The 23791-nt window shown below is 31.3% G+C and overlaps 1 pseudogene; it reads left to right on the forward strand.

Annotated features, from left to right (window-relative positions):
* The first annotated feature begins 2957 nt into the window (after nucleotides 1-2957).
* Nucleotides 2958-9437, forward strand: LOC133290623 (putative axial regulator YABBY 2; annotated as a pseudogene).
* The last annotated feature ends 14354 nt before the right edge of the window (nucleotides 9438-23791 follow it).

Below are 23791 nucleotides of genomic sequence, written 5' to 3' on the forward strand. Positions count from 1 at the left end.
TTCCCCATAAGTTTAATAATAAGCGCTTTCCTCCATTGCTTACGGTCCTTTTTGTGCTGACTTTTCAAAAACTTGTAAGTAGGACACAAAGGATCCTCCATCACATCTTCAGATCCTTCCTCCAGCATATCCTCTTCTTCTTCTTCCCTTCTTTGCTTAGCCATCCAGTCTTCATCTTCACTATCAGTCATTTCTTCAGCTCCATTAAGTCGCAACAGTTTATCCTTATATGAAACAATCTTAAGCCCCTGACCGCTGCTTTTCCCTGAGGATCCACTAGAAGGTGGATCAGCTTCACCATTAGTTTCCTTCCTAGGGGTCTGCGATTTGCATGCCAAAGCTTCTTTCCCCCAACATGCATCACTGGAGTGCTTGGATCTCTTCCCTGCATGTGCTCATCCATCAGAACATCTTGAACTTCCAATCCTTTAGGCTTCTTGATGCTTCGATTCAGGTTATCTTCTTCTTCAATCGACGCCGATCTTGTTTCTCCCATAGCCAACGGAAAACTCTCTTAGAGAAAAAAGTTAAGCGCGTGAGATTCACTCGCTCACACTAACATGTGTAAAGTTATTTATCTCTAAACTTTTTTGAAAATGATCCATCATATGGTATGAGCATTGGGCACCCATAATTTACTAATTTATCTCTCTCTTTTTCCTTTTTTTTTTTTGGTAATCTAATTTATCTCTTTTATTGCATGCAATGACTGATGTTTAAAGATTAAGTTTGAAATAATGAAACTGTAGAAACGTGAACAGGGTGCCGATGGACATGCATGCTGTCTTGTACACAACGCGCGCAGGCATCAACTTTTTAGTTCCTACAAGTCATAACTATATATAGAAAAATCCGAAAATCCTTCTAACCTATTTTTGTCGAGTCTTAACTGTTGTTACACACCCAGTAACATTAGTAGTAAATTTCAAAAATATATTTTGCCTACACTAAATTTTTACATCAAAACTTTACATGTTCCTCTTTTTAAAAGAAGAAAAAAATAGACCAAAAGAAATTAATTTAAGTGATACATGTTTGATTCGGGTTGACAAACAAGATTAATTTGTTATTGGATCTGAATTTAATTAGTGGCTTTAATTTTATTAATTAAATGATAAAAAAAGAAGAAGAGAAATGGGTACTTAGTTAATGGTAAATCTCACGTGGAGACTCTCGGGAAAATACATGAATGTGTATAGGAACATGTCTAATCAGTTTACAAACAGTACACAAAGAAGGATAAGCAGATACAAAAATGGACAAAAAGTTAATTTTTCATGGCTAATATAGGTCTTTTTTGAATTAGTCCCTAACAAATTCAAGGTGGATCCATTTTGAGGGATTAATATAGGTCTTTTTTGAATTTGTGAGGGACCACGATTTCAACTAAATGGATCCACTTTGAATTTGTTAGGGACTAACTGATTAATTTATTTTTATAAAGGACTAAAGTGAGAACCGTATTTTTTGTTAGGAACTAAAAATGGTATTTACTCTAATTTGATTTTGATAGCTTAATTGATTCCGCACTCAATTTTAAAGTGTCTTGAACTTGAACACGCATAATTGGGTATATCCCAGGGTGCGAAATAGACGTAGAGAGAAAGAAAGAAACAAAGTGGTAAACTAGTGAAATGATTGACTCATTTCATCCACTTTTAAAACATTTTGAATTTGTTTGCATGGTTTTTTTTTTCACGAAAAGTTACTTTTTTATATATAAAAAAAAGTCTTTCTCGTTGAAAACGAGTTTATGAATATTTGTTAAAATAAAAGTAAAAAAGAAAAATAAAAAACTTAATTGTTTTTTTTCAAAGTTAAAATTTATGCCTTCTAACAAAATATTTCAAATTTAAATTTGCCTCAATTCCGACTAATTTCACCTCTCCCATTGTTATCACTATTATTGCTACGGTCGCTATTGCCACAACTACCATCATATCCTTCACCATTGCTATCACCCAATTTTTGGTTTACTTTGTGTTTTTTTTTTTTTACTTAATTTCACTAGAAAATGTGGGTGGGGATTGAACTCGTGACCTCGTGGTCACTAAAGGTCTGATACCATATACAGAATCAATTCAATTCGAAAGCTTAAGCGCTGTTAAGTAATGGCCTCTTTAATGGTTTCCTCACAAGAGAGTCCATTAGACTTGAAAGATGAATGATACATCGAACTCAGCCTACCAGTGCTAAGAAATTCTACAAAGAAAATAGAGGACGGAATACCGAAGTAGCTCTACTTTAACCCGAAATCTTAAAGTATTGAGTGAGAGTTATCACCTTGTCACCACCCATGGGATAGAACCAATGAAACCGATTCAAAACAAACATTCACACCCCATAGTCATCTGGTTGCATTATTTTGGTAAAACCGTAAAAACTATCAAATTTTGCATCATTCAAAATGCCACCATCTATCATCCTATTACCTTTCACACGCACACATTTGAATGACACAAATTGTAATAAGAGGTCTCTGATCCCTATGAATTGTCTCTCACCCCCTTTGCTTTAATCTTAGTCTATTAGACACGGGAGTGGATCTTCACGTAAAAAAGTGATCATGTGGTCGTGTTATTTAATCATAATTATTTATTTAAAAATCATACTTTTTATTTTATTTCATCATCAATAAATAATTGTGATCGTATAATCTTTGTTCACATCAAAGATACAAATCCATCGTACACACATCACTTAACATTCCAAATTTCGGAGCATTAATATCTCGCCCCCCTCGTCCGCTACAGAAAGCCATAATGGTTAGAGATGATGGGTCACTCCCACCCACTCATTCTCTCAATCATAACACACATCTTCACCCTTCACATCCTTTTCCCCACTCTCTTCTCATCTGCCTTTCACACACGCGCATGAACATATCAAATCAAACCCAATATATTTCCCATAATCCATGTTTTCTTCATAAATCATAAATCACTTAACGCCACCCACTTCACTAGTTTTCCCCGACCAGACTAGTCCCATCCTAACCCTTTCAGATTTTGTACACATCCTCTCTCTCTCTCTCTCTTCATAAAAGAAAAAGAAAAAAAGAAAAGAAAAAATTTCATTTTTTTTTTCTCTTTATTTTCTTCCGGGTCTGGTCTAGTACTGTAAATAGTTGATCATGTTAACTTTTCTTTCAGCCAAATGATTCTCTTCCCCGTGATCTCTCTATAAAATCTACTAAGAAAATTCAAAGAAAACAGTCACATACATATAGAAATATGTCAATGGAAATGATGGCAGCAGAACCTGTTTGTTATGTTCACTGCAACTTTTGCAACACCATTCTAGCGGTACAATTCTAAATTCTCTTTTCTCATCTCTCTCTTTTTCACATTCTTCTAAGCTTTTTCATTGTGCTGTGTCTTTCAAACACGGGTTTTCTATGATTTCTTGTATATATGGAGAGCAAAAGAATAAAGGAAAAAAAAAGCAGTTCTGGGTAGCCATGAAAAAGCATAAAAGAAATTCAGCTCAGACCTAATCAGATGCATGTGTATATACATGGATGAATTGGAAAGCAACAGTTATCCCCAATTTATATAAGGGTAACTTCCCTTATATATAGGAATACTCAAATTAAATCCATCACTACTGAAGTGAATTTCTAGACTTGTGTGTACTTTATACCAAGATCAATTCAACTCCTATCTTATATTTTATGATAAAGTATAATTTGAGAGAAACAAGGGAATTCTGTGAGACAGAAGGTAGCAATTTTAAGATGGTTATGAACAAAAATATATACACAGTCACAGCTATATAAGAAATTTGAGGACAACGACCTCATAACTAGGGCTATTTCCAGGTATTAGGGTTTCCCTATTTTGTTAAAATAAGAAAAAAAGTAATTTGCAGAAGAATATATATCGATAGCATCATATATACGATATGATCATATCGTATAATATTGTATACAAAGTTTGCTTTATAAAACACAGCAAACAAAATTATATATGTATACAAATCCATGAGATGAAAAGCAGTATTGTTAATTTCTCTCTCTTCAGTCTATGATCCCTTGATTTACCTTTCTGTGATGAGTGTGAAAGTGGATATTCCTGCTCATCGTGATTTGCCAGTGAAGCATCTTTCTTTTATGATCGTATATCATCAATTTTATTTTATTTTTCACGATTTTAGGTTTGTCCCTTCCCTTAAGTACAGAGGCAGTGTCCTCTCTTTCTTTCTACAAGAACTTGTGTAGATTGTGATATGCTTTCTCCTTTTTTTCTTATCTCTCTCCTGAATTAACCCTTATGAACTGCCTAAAGATTATTAATATCTTAATTAATCTGGTTAATGATGAATAATCATTCTCCTTTAGGACTAGTGGCATGGTTAATGGTGTATCATGGTTGGCCTTTGATGGTTTCTGTTCCAGTCAAGTCGTTTTCACCTCTCTCTTTCCTTCACACTATGAAATACAATTTGTATCTTTTATCATCTTTCCCCTTGCAGTGTCAGCAAAAAAGTGATGCGCACCAAGAACAAGGGACATTATGTGTGAGAGTACTAAAATTTTAAATCAACCATGTCAGGTCCTGAGTTTTGTTGTGCTAAAATTTTAGGATGAATCTGAAAAGATTACTGCACTCACTTCCCTCTCTCTCTATATAGCTTATTTTTCATCTTCAACCTCTTTCTTGTGGCAACTATATATACATTTTGGTTTTAATTTCACAGGTCAATTTTCATCAGCTTATTATAATGTTGGAGCTTTAAAGTGACTCTCATGGGAATGTGAAAGCTTTGATTAATTCTCTTAAATAAATATTTTAACTTTGACAATGTGAAACTAGATCTTAATTTCAGCTCTTGGTGATATGATCCAAATTATATACGAAATTTATAGCAGTTTTCAGTTCTTGTTATTAATGGTCGAATTAATCTATGTTTTACTGGATTATAGTAAAGTTTTGAATGTTCAACACCTTCTTGTATATATATGTGTGTATGAAAAAGATATTCTTCTAATTGCAAGTAATGATGATATTGGCAGGTTAATGTTCCATCGAACAGTTTGCTAACCATAGTGACGGTTAGATGTGGGCATTGTGCTAATTTGCTATCAGTTAACATGGGATCAGCCTCACTTCAAGCATTTCCTTCTCAAGAACATCAGGTAATATTTCACACTCTTTTTGTTCCCTCTTTCTTTCTCGATGATATTTCTTTTATTTTATTTAACCGACCACTCCTTATTAAATCTCGACTAATGAAAATAGAGAAAGGACAATATTTTATATGTTGTTTTATTTTTGTATAATCGCAAAGAGACTATTTTTAACTCATCACTTCTGGTTAAACTCCGATTAGCAAGGGTAGAGTGGACAATTTTTTATAAGTATTTTTATTTTATGTATTTGTAAAGAGTCTGATTTTCGAATTTGAATCTATAATCTTTCAAACACAAAGAAACAACTTTATCAATGCTCAAGCTTATCCAACTTGCACTCATTGTTGTGTCTTTAATTAATTCTTGTATTTAATATGTCAACCAAGTCACAGAAACAGCACCTAAACTTTGAAGAACCAAGCAGCAAGGAAATGGGATCATCTTCACAATGTAACAAAATAGCAGCATTTGAGCCTGTAGAGCATGAACAACCAAGGCTTCCTCCCATTCCTCGTGAGTCACACTCTATTTTCTCTCTTCTTTTTGTATATCACAATCTAAATTTGAATGAAAAAACAAACACCTACCTAGGCCAGCCTGAAACTTTTTGTTATGCACCCAGAAATACTGGCAAAATTAAAGCAATAGCAGAGCAGAACAACCTCATCATTGAGGCCACTTGTCATAAAACTCAGTTTATTTTTGTTTCTTTGTATTTTTTGGTACAAGGGTGCCCTATTTGGGTATCTTAATTTTCTCCATCAATTTATACATGGCCCCCTCCAAGATGGTGACTTTACGTTACAAAATTGACCTATCCTTAATTGATTGCTGTCATGCTATGTGCCCTAGAATATATATATATATATATATATATATATATATCTTATACATTAATCCATACGTAACTTTAATTTACAGTTACAGATTCCACTCACCACAACAGGTCATGGTAATTGATATTGGTAGTATAACTAGCTATAGTAGACTAGTAGTAGTAGTACAGTTATTTAGTGGTCGAATTCTCCCACCAAAGTGACCTCTATAATGCCGACAAAATTGTTTGAGAAATGACAAAGAAAAAAAAAAACCACACCTAGTAAAGTAAATAAAGGAATCTTGGATAAACAATGGAAATTCAATCAAATGATAGTAGCTCAGTTGGCGCATCAGAGTTGAGCGGGCGGGTGGGATAAGAACATGCGTTTGATCCTCTAAAGTACCATATTTGAGAGGGGTTTAAAGTCTTAATCATGGACCGAGCCCGAACAGGATTGCCTCATGCAAAGAATACATGTGTGATTTACAAAAAAAAAAAAAGAAGTGGAATTTCAATTATATTTGAGGTTCTTAGTAGCTCAACCCGATTTTTGTTGATTGCAGAAAGTCATTGTGAATATGTAACGTAATTTTTCTTCCTTTTTATTTTTGAATACAAATATGTAGGGTAAATTTTAATTGCTGATTGATTGGGTTATATCACATTCCTATACAATTTATTTAATATTCCGAACTAAATGATCCTCATGATTATTATCACAGCTGCAGAGAAGAGACATCGTGTTCCTTCTGCTTATAACAGGTTCATTAAGTAAGTAATTTTTCAACTTTACAATTTTAAATCAACTTGCTTTCTTCTCTCAATCTTCTCTGGTATCAGGGTAGGATTTAGTCTTATCTCTAATATTTATTTATTTTTAAAGTTGATTTGCATGTGAATTGCGTAGCTGCGTGTCAATATATGTATTTCACTTTATATAATTTTTTTTTGAAATCAACGATAAAAAAATTTTGAAAGAGAGAGAGGGGATAGGATCTTTTGACACCAGTGTCAAATTTGAAATTTGACACCTCATCTGAGAATCTTTAGATAAAAAAAATCAACGACTCTGATTTATAACATGTGACACTATTGATCTTTTTGTGTCAAAGGATCCTACCTCAAATTTGTCACATACTTATAAATCAGAGTCGTTGATTTTTTTTATCTTAAGGCTCTCAGATGAGGTGTCAAATTTCAAATTTGATATTGGTGTCAAAGGATCCTACCTTTCTCTCTCTCTCTCTCTCTCTCTATATATATATATATATATATATATATATATATATATATATATATATATATATATATATATATATATAGGGACAGGATCCTTTGACACCAAATCCTAACCGTTGATTTCCACCAATCAACGGCTATCATTTATTGGAAATTAAACTTATTAATTTTCAATAAATGATAACCGTTTATTGGCAAAAATCAACGGTTAGGATTTGATGTCAAATTTTAAAGTTTAACACCGGTGTCAAAAGATCTTATCCCATATATATAAAAATGATAACCGTTTATTGAAAAAAATCAATAGTTAGAATTTGGTGTCAAATTTCAAAGTTTGACACCGGTGTCAAAGGATCCTGCTCAATGATAATAATTACTTCACTAAATATAATCTTTTACTTCTTAATTAGAATAAAGTTTTGGAGGGCACTATAGGTCAAACCAAATTTGTCTAGATTTTTTGTATGGACTAGACTATAGATGATTTCATTCAACAAAAAAAAATAGCAAGGCTTCTCTACTGTCTAATTTTGCAGGGAGGAAATCCAAAGGATTAAGGCCAGTAATCCTGATATTAGTCACAGGGAAGCTTTTAGCACAGCAGCCAAAAACGTGAGTTTAAGCCTAATTAATTACTATATTTCTGATCACTATGTAATCCACACAAGTGCATGCGAGTTCTATATCTATTTCTTTTTTGTGGCCATTAGTGTCGATTATCCCTACAATTATTGTAGGAAATTCACCAATTAAACCAACTAGTAACTACATATAAACGTTTTATATTGGTGTTAACCTTGAGGGTGCATGCGTATAAGGGGAAATTATATCCTTCAATTGCTTTCCATCATCTGGGACATTCTATTTTAAGTGATACGTTAATAAATAAAAACATGAATGTAGAGCTGATAAATTATATCAAGCCACGGGCTGCGTATAAATATATAGATATAGCATATTTGGATTATAGTTTACAAACTATATATGGTTTAATTTATAACTTGAGAATGAGATCTAAAATCATGTTCAAACATGACACAACCATATTTTTGTCAAATATTATTTGTGGACGAAACTCGATACATACCACAAACTAGGGTATCCAATAATCATGCTAATAATTATGGGAAATATAGCTAGTTTTCTTCTCCCGCAACGAATTAATACTATAGTACAGAGTTATAATTTTAAAAGCTGTTTTTTTTTTCTCTCTTTTCGAAGGCTATCGACTGACGTGGCAGAGAGAAAAAAATTAATTTTAATATTACAACTATATATGTATTACCAGTAGTATATAATGTTAATTTGTTGCATGAGAAGTTTCTTCTCCTACAACATGAGAAGTTGGGGACCAATAATTACTGTGAACTAAATCAAGCTCTGAAGTTGGTCAAAAGAAATGTTTCTATATATTAGATTACGTTATAGGTTGTGATCTGTTTAGAGATATTAATTAACTCCTAAAAATATGAGATATCCCAAATTCAAAACTCCCCGACCCTTATCTTTTATTTGACAAATTAAATAAGGAATATAAATGGTAATATTATATAGACTCGTAATATTATGGTATTGACCCACAATTCAAATAAGATATAGTTTGCATGTTAATTACATGTAATGCCATTGTATTGTAGCATTATATAAATTCAAAAATGAGACTTAATTAATTGATCTTTAAAATTACTATGATTGGTTGGGTCTATATATTCTTCAAATTCATGCATGTTAATTTGTACAAGAAGAGTATTATCCAACACAACACGAATCTTGACCATATATGGCATAAACAGCTACACTATATATATTAGTATATATCCTTTGGTATCCTATGAATTTTCTCTTTCTAAAGTGTGAGGATATTGCCTCATCTTATATGTATATGCAGTGGGCACATTTCCCTCATATTCACTTTGGGTTAAAGCCGGATGGCAACAACAACAAGCAAGCAAAGTTGGACCAGAGTGAAGAAACTGAAAAGTCTAATGGATTCTATTGATATAAATGGAAGCCTGTGAGTATGAGCTTGTTTTTTCTATGCTTGACCTAAATCAGTGAAAAAATGAGGTTGATTGAATTTCCCAATCGTACAACTTGATGGGAGACTCTCCTGCAAATTAACCTCAGCCTCTCACCAATGTTTAATAGTATACGTATTTCCTTTTTCTATAATTGTTATGAAATGATTGCTATTCTTGTGATTGCATTTATTGTGTTGAACTTGAGCACTAAAGTAAACAACACGTTCCTTCTATTATAATGATCTATCTTTTTTTTGCATGATCATAATATGTAATATGGCGGAGCCACCAAGAGTGATGAGTAAGGGCCAAAAATATTTAGCTGGTACTAACTATTAATTTTAATTTCTTCAATTTAGTCACGATTATTTATTCACGTCTAAAATATAGTTAATTTTTAAAAATTAGCCAGGGTTCGGGTTGGCTCCGCCACTGAATCTATATATTTATATATATTCTCTCTCAATCTTTGACATTTTTGAACACATAAAAAGGATGATTATGTGTTATTATTTAATTTATTCTTTTTATGGTAACCATGCACCCCAATCCTTGAGGAGGACCACATGGACAGCACCTTTTTCATTTTTTGAGATGGTTGCATGAGTTGCTTAAATAAATTAAAAGAGTTGTAATTTTATTTACCTTTGTAATTAATTTTCTTTTTCTTTTCTTTCTTTCTATTTTATTTTTTCATGGACCATTTCGTTCAGTTAATGGAGTACAGCCCTATTAAAGGAGCAACATATGGTGCAGGTGTTGCATGCATGTCTTCACCTGTCACATTCGCAGACCACAGTTTGTTTTTAATCTTCTAAGTAGGAAAGGAATTGTATAGAAGCGAGTGAGGAAAAGAGAACCCTAATTTTCTTTCAATCTCTTCATAAAGTCAAATCGCGACCCAAGTTAAATATGCTAATAAAAACATTGGCATCTATGAGCCAGGTTAGGAGAAAAGGAAGAAAAAAAGTCCAACGTCATAATCATCAAGCAACATATTATTTCTAGAGAGAATTGTATTTTCAGACATGATAATCATATTCAATTATTTAAAAAAATTTGTAATTTAGTTATTAACTTTAATATAACATAATTTTACATATTAAATTACTCTCATAATTCCAAATCAAGAGTGTAGAATCTAAAACTTTGGTATAACATAATAGTGAAACTCTTTAACGATATAACTAAACTATTTGTTTCAATAATAACTCCCAGTTAATTGATGGTCTATGAATGTAGTTTTATTTCTTTTTGGTCTTATTCATGCGTATCTGTATTTGCATTTTTTTATTTAACAATTTTATGATTATAAAAGTGAAAATACGAAATCTTAAGCATTAAATTTAGGCAATTATTTTTGTACAAGAGAATATTTTCTTCCTTTTCACGGGAGAGTTACAACGATTTTTCTTTAAATTTTTTTATTTAAACTGTGTTATTTTTTTTTATAACATTATATATTTTTTTGGCAAAATTATAACATTATATTTAAATTCATCCTAAAATACAATTCATATACATTGATAAATTAATTGTATACATTTTAAGTAAAACAAAAAAATGCAGTAGGAAGTTGAATCTTGAATCTATCATATAAGTTGTCAAAATGCGCGTGACTCATAAATTAATCACTGTTCCACAAGCAGAATATTGGACGTTACCTGCAGATAGAGTTTCTTCTTCCCATGACTCTATAATTACAACTATTGCTACAATATTGCTATGGTCATGGTGACGTGTCCTTGTAATGTTTGACACAGTAGATTGAGTGGCTATATATGGTCATAACATTCATGCTTATAAAAATTGTTACTATTTAGTGATGTCCTAAATATAATATATGGGTCATGGCTGTCGTTGAAAGAGAATGTTGGATCCTTCATTCAAGGGGCGTAGATACATTTGTATGTTACATTATGGTCTGATGGTTTTATAATATAGGTATTTTTCTAGCTTTCAGTTACTTGTGCAATGTAATTTGGCCAAAATGTTCAAACAAAAAAAATTAAAGTGAGTTTGACTTTAAAAAATGAGTTTAGATTTTGGTGGGTGTCTCAAAACTTCTAAAAACTAAATTTCTAAGGGCATATTTGGAACGCACAAACCCTGATTGTGTAAGAAGTAATAAACTTTTAATATGATGTAATATATGGTTTGATATTAATATATATATAAGATAATAGTATCTTATATTTAATGGTGTACTGTATAATTCTATGTATACAGGATAAAAATTATTACTCTTTACAAAAATTCCCTTCACTTAAAAATTACTGTATTCATATAAGTTTGCTACGTTGTACTAAATTAAGGAGAAATAAAAGTCTCCAGGCCTAGGAAATAAATATGACCACTATGTAAATTTAATTAAAATTTTAGATATATACTTAAAGTTAGCACAATTTTAATAAGAATCTAGATCCAATAGCTAGTGATAGATTTAGGGGGATCTTGCAAGAGTTATAAACCCCATGCACAATCGTCTAAACTTATATTTATATGTGTGTTTATAATTTTTTTAATAGCCATGCATATGGACTACATTTTTTTTTACTATCTATACATTACTATATAATTAAGTATTGATATTTGATAGCCATGCATATTGTGTATATGTATAGTTTATTTTTAAGAAGAATATTATTAAAACAACTAGACACAAACTAATTTGCAATAAATCTTATAATATAAAAGTATCGTATTTAATTTTAACAAAAATACAATGAAGAGCGTTATTCTTTTCTTTTTTTGGTGACTAGAGGAGCTTTAATATTCTTACGATCTAAAAGTTTTACAACCTATTTTTCACTGTTAATTTTCGTAAATCCAACTGTTATAATTTATTAAAAATTAATAATAAATATGACCCGATAAATCATAATCGATGAATTAATAGAAATTAACGGTTAAAAAAATATGTCGTAAGAGATTGTAAAACTAATAAGTTTTAAGTATAACGCTCTTCAAATACAATATACTAATTTTTAAAAAATTATTTAAATATTTTAATTTTTAAAATATCAGTTCCATCAATGAATAAACCTTATTTAAATATATTAACTTTTCTACCAAAAAAAAATGTTAACTTTATAATAGTATGTCTTATTTTAGAGAAAGAGAGAACATGAGGAAGGAGTTACGGAGCCACACAACGCGTCATGCATGGTGGGTGAGTTTGGTAGAGGCCTGCGATTTGTGGCCACGTGAAAGGAACAAAGGTGTTAGAATTGAGATTCTTAGGGTTATAATTAAGAGGCAGATTATATTTATAAATTTTTTTATTTATAAATTTTTACAAACTATACTAAGTATGACCGGTCATATTATATTTATGCAGTGTACGATCAGTCGTACTTAGTATAATTTGCAAAAAAAATTTGTAAACGGATCATATCCGTATAATTAATGGGTAATTAAGTTTTAATATGAATTTTTACATGAAAATCCAATCAAGCCTAATCGCATCTCCGAAGGTCCGATTAATTATCGATCACTTTTATACATAGAAGAGATTTGATCGATCGATGGATAAAATAAAGTACCTATACCAAATAATTGACAAAATCATAACGTGTTGTATTAGTTTTTTTCCCTACCATGCTTAATATTTCGTGTCAAACGAGCTTTAAGTGATAAGAGAAATTAATTTTATTTTTGGTAATATAGATAAATTAAACTGGCTTTCAAAAAATCATTATAAAATTAACTTTTTATTTTCTCATCTAACTTTTTCATACTTTTTTTTTCTTTCATCCGTCTACTTCAACTAGATATTAATAGTGGTTATTAGGTAAAATATAATTGTAATAATTATTTATTCATTCATGGGTAAGTAAACATGTTAAGTAGTTTTACTGTAGGTAAATTTAAAAATATATTACTAAGAACTGATTTAAAATAAATTTTAACTAAATTAATAATTAGTACTAAAATAATCTAAGTTCATATAATAAATTGAGATAGGTTATTCTACCTATCACTTTTTTTGTCTACCTTTGCCTACCACCTTCCAATATCGTTACATCAGAATCTCAAGAAGAGAGAGAAAGATAAATGTTAATTAAGATTCTGATTTAACGATGTTGGAGGGTGGTAGGTAAAGATAGACATAAAAAGTGGTAGGTAGAATAACCTTTTTTTTTTTATTTTGTTTTTTCTGAAAATGTTTTGTTTTGACAGATACATCTCGAAAAAATTACTAAATTCATAACATACTATCCGTAATAAATTTATCTTCAATAATTCTAATTTATTTTTTGAAGTTTCCAAATTATCATTTAAAGATGAGTTTTGTATATAATTTTTTATATAAAACTCATTCCTGTATTTTTTTTTACCTATTTTTTTTTATATATAATGGTAATATTGAGATTCGGACATATGACCTAATATAAAACTATAAAAATCTCTCACCATTAAATTATTCATAATGGCTTTTTTACCTATTTTAATAGTATACAATTTAAGTTTTTCCTTAAAGATATTAAAATATATTTATACAATTCCAACGTTTGTCAAAATTAATAAACATTAAAAAAATAACGAGCACAATTATAATTGGGTTTTATAAATCTCATTCAACATGAGAATTAAAATTTTCCTACATACTTTTCGATTTTCGTGCTGACATGGGTCCTATATATAATTTTTTTTAACACATGAGTCTCACATGTTTTTTGTCTCTACAACATGAAAATAGAATTCTCATTCAACATGAAAAAATCAAACCCCATTATAATTATAAGAAATAATAGTAATGGACTAGAGGAAAGAGGACGAGAGTGGGGGATAACTGTCTGGTGGGAAGAGGTTAAAGGTCGAGAATCTGAAAGGTCAAATCAAACAGGTGGATCCATGTGTGGCTCTGAGCAAGTGGGTCTTGTCCCAAACAAAGATAGGTGGATGAATGGAAAGATGGGTGACTTCACTTTATCTTTCGCTGCAGAAAGCAACAAATTGATGTCTCTGAACCTATTAGCACTGTCATGTCACACTAACTGGCTAGCCATCCAAACTTGTAAAAAAAAATTAAAATATTATTATTTAAATAAAAAATTATGAAAATATAATATTTTGAAATCAACTTTTTACAATTTCTCTTAACGTATATATTAGCACTGCCATGTCACTAATTGGCTTGCCATACAAACCGGTAAAAATATCAAAATATTATTATTTAAATAAAAACTATAAAAGTATAATATTTTGAAATCAATATATGAATTTATAACAGGCATTCGCATCCAAAATGAGTGGAAGGACTTCTTACGTCCAAATAAGACACAATTCACTGTTTGAATACGCCTTTTCTAGACGCGACTTAACATGTCTATATATATCTCCATTTTTCATTTTTTTTATTTGATATCATATCTCTACTTTCTTTCTAAGATTTTGCTATGACTTCTCTCTATATTTCTGGTTGAGTTCTCCTTTATTTTTTGCACAGCGAAAGTCTATCAGTCAAGTAAGTCTTAATATCTGCTTTTTATATTTTTGAATTACAGCAATAGATATGTTATACTATTGACCTAGGAAATTATTAATGACTTAAGAAAATGTTAGTAACCTAGAAAATTGTTACCGACTTATTGTATGAATAGTGGCATAGGATATACTTTTGCGACATGGTTAGTGATTTATAACATGCTTAGTGAATTAGGTTATAATTAGTGATTTAGGAGTTAGGAGAATTATAGTAACTTATAACTTATGCATAGGAAATTTTACTCATGCTTAATAAATTAGATTACGCATACATACTTTTAAGATGACTATTAATTTTGATCATAGTTAGTCTAATTTATTTTGTGTAGTGACTCAGGACATACATGACGAATATACTATGCTTAGTGATTTTGCATTAAAATTAATAAAAAAATTTATTTTTAATTTAATAATTTTTTAAATCTTGTACTATACATGTAAATTATTTGAAATTAAATTAATTATAACAATCAATTTATAAATTTTTTTATAGTATCTTATTATGGCTGAGTCGTCATCATTCGAGTCTCCTCGGTCTTTATCTGAGCCTGAGCCTACCATTCTCACCATACATGTTCTTCCTACACCATTTTGTTAGGACATACTCTAGAAGTGGACTCAGCGCACACACGTTTCACAGATCGTGTGGAACAAGGAGAAGATTTGACCGTTGAAGGCTCAACTTGGTAGATTGTTGGGAGGACCAGCTCCTGACGATATTCCAAACGCGGTCACACAATACCTAACACATTCCAGATTCATACATGTCGCACATTCGGTATAAGATTCTTGTTCAATAGAACGATCCCAATCAATGTATGTGTAATATGGAATTTCATCTCCAAAAGGAGTAACAACATCACTTGCATGTACGAATTAATACTAGTAAAAAAAATTGTTTACATAAATGAAATAATATATGCATTTATATGTTTTTTACTAACTTACCTTCAGAATGTTGTGATAATTGAGTCGAGCCCATGTCATAATATTCCGGGAATTGAGACTCTCTCAAATCATGATATTCTTGGATCTAAGTTGCGGGAAGACCACGTTCCTCATCATTGACCGAAGCACTAGCATCCACGGCAAGAAAATGATCTTCCATTTTATCATCCTCATCCATAACCCAAGTAAGGCCATTTTCATCTTCCTCAGACATAGTAACAACTGGAGAAGCAGATGATGATGCATGATGTGGAGAATTGAAAGCAACTGACCTCATGGGTAAAATAAAATCCTCTACTCCAGCAATATCCACGTACAACTCTAACAAAATTTTCCTTGATTGGTTTGAGAATTCTTCCATTGCCATATCTACGTCTTTATCATCCACAACTTGCAAACTAAATTGTTCTTTGGACCATAATCTTGTCGTGACCAGAGTGATAGATTGGTTACTTTCGAGACCTACCTTTTGACAGATTTCTGATGCAATTCTTTAATTGTTGAGTTGCGCTTAATACATGTTGGTATTTTCTTACCTTCAAATACTACACACGTCGACCTTCCTCTTTCCTACCATTATAATATAGAACAACATGAACAGAATCAGATTGTGAACTCATTTTTAAATATATAAACAAAAAATGCAAAAAAGAGTATGAATAAGAAAGTGATAATGTTCATAAGTGATAACGTATCTAAAAGTAAAAGTTTATACCAAATGATGGTAGCTCAGTTGGTGTCAGGGAAATGAGCAAGTGGGGGTGAGAGCATGTGTTTGATCCTCCCTAGTACCGTCTTTGGAAAGGGTTTAAAGTCTTAATCCTGGGACCCACCCTGAATCAGACTAGTCACGAAGCGATGAACCGATTGAAATATATCCAAAAAAGTAGGAGTTTATGATGGAGAAGAGTTGTGAAGAGTGTGGAGAGGAGATGGGTTTTAATAGGTGAAAACTGGGCCAATCGTGCCCAAAATGGGCATGATAGGCGGCTTAGTCGCGCCCAAATAAAGCAAATTAGGGTGCTGGGTCACACCTAATTGGGGCGCGACTAGTCACGCCTAGAAAAGACGTATACAAAATGGGAACGACCAGTCCCGCCAATTTTGGGCGCAATTGTCTACTATAGATCCATAAATTGGTTCTAAAATGCTACGTTTTTATAATTTCTTATTTAAATAATAATATTTTAATTTTTTTTTCCCATCCAAACCCATAACCCCAAACAATGTAAGATGCTTTGGTGGACCATTTTAGCATGTAAGATGGTAAAAGTAAATACATATGTATTATAGTAAGGGTTTTATGTTTCTCATGTAAAAGATAAAATTATTTCCTACACATAGTGGCGGACCCAGAAAATTTTCTTTATGTCTGCATATTTAGGGCAGGGGTTTGGGGGCGCTGCCCTTGATTTTTTTTTTTAAAAAGATCATGATCATGGTCTAATTTTTGTTTTCACTTCAAAAATAAAGCTTTGGTGATTCAACCAAAATTTTAAGGAAATAATCGATAATGATAATTAAAAAAAATAAGCACCACAAAAAGACATTGGTAAAATATAGTATAATTTGTAGGAGTTAATCGATCAAAAACTTACCTTTGTCGATGTCTATTGATCCAAAGTTGGCCACTTTTGTTTCACAAAAAAGGTGAAAAATCTCATACGATTCTAATCCACTTAATAAAGATTGAATTTCAAAAATCGTTGATGTCTATTAAGATTTGAAGCTAATAAAGTTTATGTAAACAAAAATAAAGAGAGACAAAGCAATGAACTAGGATTTAAGCTTTAAGCTTTTAATTTTAGGGGTTTGTTGGGTTGGGCCTATCTTTGTCTTTTTTCTTTCAAACTTCCTATTTTATTTTTATTTTTGACTTGAATCACACATCCTATGTAAAAAAATTTTCCACCAAACTTTGTATCTGCAAGTGCAGACAACTACAACAACTTCGGTCCGCCATTGCCTACACATACATAAAAAATGTGTGAGGCCTATATGAGATCATGTAAAGAGAGAGAAAATATGGGTCTCATACGCTTTTATATGTGTAGGAGATAATTTTATCTCCTACAACATGAGAGACTTTAAACCCTTATTGTAATGCTATAAACTTCATCACAAAATAAATTTGAATTACTTGTTACATTAATCAATGGGTTCATTTTTTCTACAGTCAATGTAGATAACTTATCTACAGTGAACCCAAAACGACGTCGTTTTGGGGCAGAAATCAAGGTATTTTTGTAATTATAATTTATTTCAGGGTTATAATAGTCTTTTTCATTATAATTTTTTAATTTTCAACTCAAAACGACGTCGTTTTGGGAGCGAATGTAGATAACTTATCTACATTCACTTTAGAAACGTTAAAGCCTTAATCAATTACTATAAGATGATTATACATATATATATATATATATATATATATATATATATATATATATATATATATATGGGCATGATCCTTTGATACTGGTGTCAAACTTTGAAATTTGACATCAAATCCTAACCGTTGATTTTTGTCAATCAATGATTATAATATCCGTCAATCAAACTTATTAATTCCCAATAAATGATAATCGTTGATTGGCAAAAATCAACGGCTAGGATTTGGTGTCAAATTTTAAAGTTTGACACCGATATCAAAGGATCATATATATATATATATATATATATATATATATATATATATATATATATATATATTTATATATATATAAGGACATGATCCTTTGACATCGGTTTCAAACAAAAAGTTTGACACCTCATTTGAGAATCATTGATTTTGCTTTGATCTAATGACTCTGATTTATAAGCATGGGACATCGTTGATCTACTTTGATCTAATAGCCCTTAGATGAGTTGCCAAATTTTTTGTTTGATACCGGTGTCAAAAATCATACCCCATATATATATATGTAGGTTATGTATTTATAAACTTTTACAAACTACATTATGTATTACGGGTAGTACATGCTCAAGTAGTATGTACTACTCGTAATACATAGTATAGTTTGAAAACAAAAAATTTATAAATATAACTCTGCTATATATATATATATAAATAAATTTGAAACTAAAAATATATTTATTGTATTTTATTTGTATTCCATTAACTTTAATTGATTTCTCACTAATACTAAAAACTCAACTCAATATGATTGGTCGTAAATAAGGATATAAATGAACTTGATTAGGTTACACTTTAATTTAAATAGGTTAGGTATATATAAAATACTTGGTGGGCAAAAACATTAATTTAATGCTTTTTAATAAATTAGTTACAAATTTATGGTAGTTTTGGAAATAATTACACATTTATTGCACAATATCACGCCCAATTTGGGCGTCACCAATCACGCCTAAATTGAGCGTCAATCAAGAGGCTATCACGCCTAGTTTAGGCGTCACACCAATCATGCCTAATTAAGGAGTCATTAAAGAGGCAATCACGCCTAATTTAGGCGTCACTCATCAGGTGTTGACACGTGTCACATTTTTCCTAAATTTAGGCGTGATTGCCTCTTTAATAACGCCTAATTTAGACGTGATTGGTAACGCCCAAATTGAGCGTGATTGTCTCTTGATTGACGCTCAATTTAAGTGTGATTGGTGACGCCCAAATTAGGCGTGATATTGTACAATAAATGTGTAACTTTTTCAAAAATTGTCATAAATTCGAAATTAATATATTAAAAAGCATTAAATTAATTTTTTTTGCGATACTTGGAGTCTTGTCCGGTCTAGGTCTATTAACTTATTAAGCTTTCAATACCTGTTAAAAATTAAAAATTAAAATATAAAATATAACATCATATTATTAATTAAACTTATTTAAATATTTTATTTTAAATTAAAATAAATAATACTAATATGGCCATATATATATGGGTGTACACCAAGCCTTGAGAAATAGACCTATAGGCGGTTTTAAAAATAAGTTTATTTATTTATTTTTTTATGTTCGAGCCTGTTTTGTTTTATTTAATAAATTGGGTCAAGTCTAGCTTCAGATAGACCAAACTATAAACTCTTAATAGATCGTGTGATTCATTTATACTCTTATTTATAAAGCCACTCGTGACTCGTATTCTTCTTTTAGAGAAGGAGATAAAGCTAGCTTGGCAGGGTATATTATTGTAAGCTATCCCATAGAGAAAGAAAGAGTTAATTGCTGACAATGCTTGGTTACAACCTTTCTCAAGGAAGTATGGATGTTTTGTTTCCTCTCTCCTAGTTGCTTTTGTGCCCTTGCATAAGGAAGATATTTCCTACGAAGTACTGACGCTTCAAAATTCTTGATGTGTCGTGTCCAACACTTTCCGCTACTCCAATGCTCGTTGCAAAGATTCATAAAAGGTTTAAAGGTTACGTTGCGTTGCATTTTGAGTTCCAACTATTAGATTCATTGGATTACGATTACTCTTTTATTGAGTTTAATATAAATATTTGAGATATCTTATATTTCTTTGCAAAATTGATGGATATTATAAGTTTAGTTTTATTTTTTTGTTAAATTATTGAAAATTATATATAATATACACTACATAAATTAAAAATATTATATAATATCAAAATGTGTCATAATATGTCGAAATTTAACATTTTTTAGAATTAAGTGTTGGAGTGTCGTGTCGTATCATCCTGTGTCGTGTCGTATCCCGTGTCTTGTGTCAGTGCAACAGAGGATATATATAGTTTCTCCTAGATTTTGTGAAGAGTAGTTTATAATCTTAGCACGGTACGTATACCAATTTATCTTAATTTCTCTACTTCGAAAATCAATGGTGAGTTTTTTATTTTTTTACTTTGAAATAAAATGGGGAGATGAAAACGCATCTAAGATATATATATATATATATATATATATATATATATATATATATATATATATATATATAGGGGAGAGATCTTTTGACTCTCCAGAGTAAGACTTACAAGTCTTACTCCCCATCTCAACCATTGATTTCCGTCCATCTAACGGTTATTATTTATTTAAAATTAATAATTAATTAATTGGTATAGATAACCGTTAGATGGACGAAAATCAACGGTTGAGATGAAAAGTAAGAGTTATAAGTTTTACTCTAGAGTCAAAGATATATATATATTAGCTAATACCTTGACTAATTATATTTTGAGTGTAGAAACGTTTTATGTGGTACCTTATACAGGTCAAATGACTCGTATAAACGAATTCTTTATTGCGTAAGAAAATACTTAAAATTGAAATTACAGGTATTAAACAAAAATTAGCCTTCTTCCTAAATTGACACTGATGCTATGTTGCATGGGTACATAAATGTAAGATACTGGATATATACGAGTGTAAGATGCAGCATTTTCAAAAATCTAAAAAGGTATATGTAGGTATAGGTACACACAGTATCGGAGCAAACTGAGAAATTGAGCACTAGAGCTGGAACAAATTAAGCCATCCATCGCCATGCACACCATTGAAGGTAATGGTGATAGTGAAAGTAGGGGTGCCGACAATGATAGGTTGATGGTGGAATTGATAACACTAATTTGACGATAACAAAGTAAAAATGATGTTTGATTTCTTATTCTATCCAACTTTATCACACTCTCTAAGCCATATAACATTATAATTCGAGAAATGTAACATACATAATAGGCCTTTTTTTTTTTCTCATGTTCTAGGAGATAAATTTATCTCCTCTGTATATAAATGAAACTGTGTAGTGTTCGTGTTTTTCCTTTCTCTTTCTTATTCTCACATGAACTCTGCACACTTTTATGTGTGTATAGAAGATAAAATTTATTTCCTACAATACAAGAAACATTAAAACTCTAAGTAATAAAATGCTATCATAATAAACTTGTACTATATTCGGTGATATACGTACCAAACATTGAATGGCCTATACATCGTTGAGAGTGGAAACAGTATTTGCTCAAACGCGAAAGCCATCACAGCATCGCTGGTTAGGACCAATACAAGAAAGTGGGCATTGATCCTGACCCACAAACTACTTCATCGTTTCAAATCTTCATTAATCTTAAACACCAAAACAGTGAATTGATTAGCTATTGTAGTACTAGTACTAGTGCAGAGACTGACTGAGAGTTTTCTGATAGAGTCCTGCTTTTGAATAAGGAAGAATAAATGCTGGGAGATAGGGTGTAACTTTTGTGCTAGTGTTAATTTAAGTGGTACCTCGTATTTACAAACTATGCTATATATTCTGAAGAGTACACACTTATGTATTTGTACTTCTCGAAGTATATATTCTTACAAAACTACATTATATACTCCAGGGAGTACACACTTCCGGAGTACGTTGCAAATATAATTCTGCTCTTAATTTAATCTCTTCTAAGAATAAAATCCTATGGCAGCCACTTAGCGGAGGTTAATTTTAAAGTTTTTTAGTCTTTAAAGGAAACGAGGCAGATAACTGGAAACTAAAGTGACAGGACACAGAGAGAACCATGCTGGGATAGCTTTGAAGTTATACAATAGTTTCTTTTTCCTAAACCGTACTTGCATAAGCTATACGTGGAGAGAACTGAAGATTTTAGTTGCTACAAATTTTTTTCAAGTTTTCTTGTTGGAAGGATTGGTAAAATTTTACCAAAAACTGCTTACACCTAATTGCTTTCTGAAGAATCTCATCACAAATTGAAAGTTCAGCAACCCACAACCAAAACAAAAATTGACTTGTATCATTAGTTTAATCTTTTTTCAACTTGACCTTTTTTCCTCTTGACCTTTTTTCCTCTTGTTATCTTTCTGGATAAGATAACTGAAACGTGCGAAGATAACAGACCAATCCTAGCAGTTTGTGAATGGTACCCGGTGGTGTCAAAATAATAATACTTGTGTGGCAAATGAGGAGCATATGTTTACAACTGAGAACCACAGAATGTTGAGCAGAATGTGAAAAGTCAGTGGTCCTGGACTCGCTTAAGGCTGCCTCAAGTACTTGGGTACTTCAATAATCAAAGAGGGGTGCTGGCACATCTTAACACCAGAATGGAAACGTGGTCCATACTGCTGAGAACTAACAAATGTCAGAAATTACAGTTCCACTACTAAAATCCAGTGCTTCTGTAAGAATGGCAATTTGAGCAGTCTGTGATCCTTTCTCCCTCAGTTCCCCCCCCTTATTCTCCTTAAATTCTCAGTAAAAACAACGAATTCTATGAGCAAAATTGTAATTTTAACATTAGTATCGTTACCATTGACTTATAAATGTATCTGAATTAATTTATCTCATATTCAAAACAAGTTATAATTATAATTTTATTAGAAGAGGTCTAAGACAATTAAAAAAAAAAATATCTCTTAAAATTTAATCTTTTTCGAGCATGCACCTACATGGTTGCTGCTAATTGCATTGCTTTACCCGTGCTTTATTTTCCCCTGCAATGATAGAATTCTCATTAACTAAAACAAACTCTATTTATGGTCTTGGACTGGGTATCCTTGGATGCACAACTATCAGGTTCCACCTTCATGTTACTTTGCTAAACATCTGCAAGTCACACGATACATCTGTACATTTGAATGAGGTGCATCATTTATTCAAGCACGAGTTTTCTTCGGAAAAGAAAATATGTTTATGTATTCAAAAAAAAAAAATATGTTCATCATACAGTTCATACTTGTGCTATCCAACTAAGAGGCACTACTATCATGCCACCTTCATGTTACCTTTGCCAAACATCTTAGTGACACAAAATACATATGGACATTTGAATGAGGTACATCTTTTATTCAAGCGCATAGGAAAAGAAAGTTATGTTTTAAGCCACTAAAATTGGTGTAGTGATTAGGTTTTGGGCAGTCTGCATGGTGACACCATTGTTTGTTTTTCATACTTGAGCTATCCGCCTAAGAGGTACAAGGCGCTAACACTTAAGCCAGTTAAAACAAATTTTCTCTCTCGAACTTCTTTTGCAACTCTTGAAAAAAAAAAAAAAAAAAAGAAATACTGACACGTCACTTTCTGGGGGATCAAAAAAGGAAATAGAAAATCAAAATGATTTTGTCTATTAGCAGAAGATTCTAGACAAAATGAGCTATTACTTATAATACTTCAAAGTGTAGAACTGTTGGGCCGACTATTCCCACTGAAATAGTAGAGAAAGATGTTAGCTAAGGACAATGAC

This window comes from Gastrolobium bilobum, unplaced genomic scaffold (assembly GCF_033153095.1).
Source record: "Gastrolobium bilobum isolate Gb01-03AN ecotype WA unplaced genomic scaffold, APGP_CSIRO_Gbil_v1 utg59715, whole genome shotgun sequence".
In the NCBI taxonomy this organism is placed as follows: domain Eukaryota; kingdom Viridiplantae; phylum Streptophyta; class Magnoliopsida; order Fabales; family Fabaceae; genus Gastrolobium; species Gastrolobium bilobum.